The sequence below is a fragment of the Nuphar pumila genome, chromosome 7 (genome assembly GCF_984573655.1).
Source record: "Nuphar pumila chromosome 7, dmNupPumi1.hap1.1, whole genome shotgun sequence".
NCBI classification, from domain to species: Eukaryota; Viridiplantae; Streptophyta; class Magnoliopsida; order Nymphaeales; family Nymphaeaceae; genus Nuphar; species Nuphar pumila.
The window spans coordinates 50469875-50475099 of NC_143255.1; the positions used below are offsets into that span (position 1 = coordinate 50469875).

Sequence of the window (5225 nt, forward strand, 5' to 3'; positions counted from 1 at the left end):
GATCTGTCGCGAAGTTGTGACGAAGTTTGAAACAAAATGTTTTTGTCGCGAATCTGTCGCTAAGTCACGATGGATTCGCGACGAAATTTGGTATGTCGCTAATTCCGTAAATAATTCAAATGTTAGTGACTGATAGTTTTCTCTAGCTAATCCGTCATAAATTTATGACAAAAAAATCCATTGCAAATTTCTGTCGCTAATTAGAGTTTTTGTTGTAGTGCAATGGATAAGGTTATGGGTTGCCTTCGAGTCTGAAACTGAAACCTGGCATGTTAATAAATGGCCCAGGCCAAAGCTAAACATGCTTGGGTTTGACTGGGCTGGCCCGTGTTGCTATATATCTCCCATTTGCCAAAAGGGGTAACCCTGACTTTAGTATCAAATGAGTGGCTAGGTCTCTGCCTCAACCAAGCTTGAGCTGTTTGAGCTTGGCTTGTTGGACTCGGCTAAATTTTAAGCCAGGCTTGGCTTAATTTAGTTGTAGCTTGAACTGAGTTATACTATGAGCTTTTCTTTATAAATTTAAGGACCTGTTTGGAAACTTCTAGTCGATGGTTAGCTAAGGATGCAGTTACATAAACCCCCAAAGTTGTAATTTTAGCAAATCCACATGGTTGTTTGGGATAAGTGAAGTGGTTCAGTTGGGGATTTACCATTTTTACTTGTGTAGCTGTTAGGAATGCAAATGAAAAGCTGAAATTAATACTGAAAGAGCATTGGGAGGGTGGTCGGTGTGGGAACTGATATAGTATTTGGCAACTACCACCTCATCTAGGTTGGAATTGAAATGTGGAATTGGAGGTGTCAAATACTACCCCAAATCCATCCTTTCCCACAACTGCATTCATCCCAAACGACTTTGGCGCTGGGTATTCCCCACTTTCCACTCTGTCTACCTCTGACTCCTAGTTTCCAAACAGGGCCTAAAGAAGGCAAAGTGAGATTTGAATTAAGGATCCAAAGTACTGGATTCAGTATGGAAGTTTTATAATGTTTGGCGATTCGTACCCAATTAGAATCCGACTTTACTATGCATTTAGTTGATTCGTTGGCCTTTATTGAAAATGGATTTCAGATGCTACAATTATATGATTATTATTTTATATTCTACCATACCAAAGTGGTAAAGTGTATTGTTGTTTTTTTGGTTGATAGGTAAGCTGGGGTTAGGCAGACCCCAACCAGTTACACAACATACCATTGGGTTTTGAACTTGAAGCATCCCAATACATGGTGATGTGCACTAACAGCTCCTATCAAACAAGCAGTTCAAACATAATCATTTTGATTAAACAGAAAAGACTTAAACTAAATTGGGATAAAATTGCAAGAAAATGAGACATTACTCTTCATCCAATCTAATTTTTGATCCCTAATACTTCATAGATAGTTTGAACTGGATAGGAACAATGATCAATTTTATTCCGAACCATTATGTAGGGAAACCCTACAATTCAAGGCGGGGAATTTCATTTCTGTTGAGATGTCCTGCAATTTGTAGCTGAATCACCTACATTGAATGTCATACGTCTTCAAAACAAGACTACTATAATTCACTATTTTCAAAGAATCAATATTGTATGTTTCCTAAACTTTAAAGGGATTCAGTCATCTCTAATGTCATACACTAATGTAATACCCACCCATTGATCTTATTTTTGCAGGTCATTTTGATCAAATCTGACCCTGTATCATCCATTTTGAGCTTTGAAAAGTTAAAACCCAAGCTTGCCGGTTTTGGGTCATCTAAATGCTGGTAATTATTAAAAACCAACCAACGGGCCTCCGCTTGTTTGGTAGGAGCTGTTAGTGCATGTTACCTTGTGTTGGGAAGTTGCAATTTCGAAACCCAATGGTATGTTGTGTAACTGGTGGGGGGCTGCCTAACCCCAGCTTGACTTAAAAAAAAAAATTAAAACCAAGTTTTAGGGCAAAATCAGGTTTCTAAAATGCCTGAGTTTGCCTCTTGTTATTCAATCAGAAAGAAAGTCAGCTTCAAAACACTACCAGCTGCAGTCATACATAGGGGTGGCAATCGGGTCGGGTTCGTGGGTTGGCGGGTTGGGTCGCCAGGTCGGGTCGGCAGGTTGGCGGGTCAGCATACCTCAACACGAATCCGACCCGTTTATTAAACGGGTTGACTCGATAATATATACACAATAACTGACCCGAGTGACCCGAATAACCTGTCTAATCATACTGGCTTTCAGACTTATGAGTTAAACTAAAACTGCCAATTGATGAAGCAAAATGAAAAGAGCTGACAGAGTGAATGCATCAGGGTTCATCTCTTCAAGCTGCATCTTTCTAAACAATTCAAATGCTTTCTCTGACTGGCCATGTTCTGCAAATCCAGCAATCATAGAAGTCCCGGAAACAACATCTCTTTTAACCATTCGTTCAAACAATTGGAAAGCTTCATTGAGGCTTCCACATTTGGAGTACATTGTGAAAATTGAACTAGCGACAGAAACATCAAGAGTTAATCCATCCTTAATAGAAACAGAATGTATTTGTTTCCCCAGTTCTTCACAGTCTATGACACTCAAAACACTTGAAGTTGCATATTTTTTTGGTTTCATTCCTTCTCGAGATATTTGCTGGAACAACTCAATACATCTTCCTGTATTCCGATTTTGAGCATAACCAACAACCATGGTTGACCATGTGGAGACAACAATCTTGTGACCACTATCCCTTTCTTCATGAAACACTCTCTCAGACAACTCAATATTTCTGCATTTCATATATGCATTGATGAGGGCTTCAGAAACCACAACACCTGAAAGAAACCCTCCCTTCAAAATCCAACAGTGGAACTGCAAGACTTGTTCTAGTTTGACCATTTTAGCACAGGCACTAAGTATGCTTGTGACAGTGTATGTGTTTGCATCAACTCCAGAAGTTCTCATGCTTCGAAAGAACTCAAAAGCAGAAACAACATCCTCCTGCCTAACATGACCCAAAATTATTGTTGTCCAGAACACAACATTCCTATCTGACATTCTGTGAAACTCCACGAGTGCATCCTTAATCTTTTCACATTTTGCATACATGTCAACCAGTGCAGTTGCAATGAAGACATCATCTTTCAGATTGCATTTGATTACCCAACCATGAATTCTCTGACCCAAGTCCAATTCTTCCAATCCAACACAAGTTGTTAAGGCACTTGAAAACGTAAAGGAATTTGTCATACAGTGAGAATCATATAGCATACTATTGAAGAAATCAACAACAATCCAATTCTCCTTATGCCTCACACTACCAGCAATAACAACATTTCACTGGACCAAGCAAGGCACATCCTTACTCAACATAAACACAATGTCTTACAAGTTACAACCATACTACAAACATATCCACCAAGTTGTCTTACGGTCATCAAGATAAACATAAATAATTAAACTTCTACATCACAATAACAATTAAACATTAATCATCATATACATTATGTCAACAATCAACATTAAGATTAATTTATCAATTGTTTCAATCCTCCAAAGATCATGACCCTATACAAAAAAATTAAAAGAGTAAGTTAAATTATTAAGATACAACATATGAAACAAAAAAAAAACATAAGTATCAAGATTTTTACAAGTACCTTACAAAATATTGGTTTTTAATTTGAGCATTCAACATATTCTACAACTTTACTCGCGGTCACAGTTGGGTTCAAATCAATAATATCCTCCGTCAGCTCCTCCAATAATACTAAAATTTCTGTTATGGCATAAAATAGTTAGTAACATATCATAAAATAGTTAGTAACATAGAACTCACTAATCAAACTCCATAAATTATTTGATACTTTGTATAAGGAAAAAAACATAAGATTATGGATTACCATTAGCATGAAACAACCAATAGCGAGTGCAAATTAATGCTTCTACTGTATCAGATTTCAAAGAGATTCTATATTGATCAAGTACTCTACCATCAATGCTAAAAGCAAATTCTGAAGCAACTGTGGAGATAAGTGATGTCTTCTTTATAATCGTTGTAATTTTGAAAAGATTTTTATATGAAAAACATGTGAAAACCAGACATCAAATAATAAAAACCGGTTCTCACTAGTGGATGAGACCGGGTCAAACTCAGGGAACGAGAATATTTCGTATTCAAGCACACAATTCTAAACTATTCTTTATTGCCGAATTATTGAAATGTAAAATGTTCAGAAAAGGTAAAACAACTAACTATTACAACAAATGAATACCCTTCGCAGAGGGCGTAAAGTGCAATATTTACAAACCCAGTCAAATTCTTAATTCTAAAAATAAAAGAAAAAATATTCTATTCTTGTGCTTCCTGGTGTCAAGTAATCACTTCCACTCCAGTCTGGTGCTATCCTGCACAATTCAAATAAACACAAGCAGTACCAAATATAAAAATATACTTTCTAAATGATCTAATGAAATCACAATTCACTAAGAAATGCTAAACAAGTAACTACTTAAGCTAATAACAAAGTAATTAACAACAACTAATTAAATCTAGCTAATTACTTACTAACATCTAACAATTAACTAATATTCACTTAACTAATGTCTAATAAAAACAAGGGACAAAATAAGAGATTTATGTAAGGAAAAGCAAAACAGTAATTGAAACAAGAGCAAAATAGTGAAATTCAACAACAAACTAGAAAATACTAACCAGGGAAAATGATTGAACTAAGTAATTTGAAAAAAATTAAAAACAAAGAATGCAAACAATCAGAGAAAACAATAGTCTAAAATGAAAACAAGCTAAAAAAAACCGATACATGAATTAAGAGTAAAACTGGAATTTTATTTTTTTTTAGAAATTGGAAAATGAAAAAAAATTAGAGAAATGGCTGAGTGAAGAACAACAAGAAATCAGTTACTTTTGAACACAGTGCTTGCAAAAACATCTCAGCTATATTTCAAAAATTAGAATTTAGAACAATAACAAGAATTGAGACACTTGCCGGAAAATGAACAGTAACAGCTGCTGGAAATCACCGAAAATGTAAAGTTCAGAAGCAACTTCAATTCACCAGAGATTATTAAAGAAAACATACTTACCGAAGATCTGTGAACAAACTCATATACTCGATTATTTAAATTCAATCAATCAGAATTACAATGATCTTCAGTTAGATCAGGCATCACATAATCTCAACAAACTGGATTCTATCTAATCATTCGGTTGATTAGAATCAAGCATTCAATTAATCAATCGATCGGATTTTCACC

General features: G+C 35.5%; 1 pseudogene; it reads right to left on the reverse strand.

The window, feature by feature from the left end:
* Positions 1–2219: 2219 nt before the first annotated feature.
* LOC149832232 (pentatricopeptide repeat-containing protein At1g74600, chloroplastic pseudogene) lies at positions 2220–3197 on the reverse strand (annotated as a pseudogene).
* Positions 3198–5225: the final 2028 nt, after the last annotated feature.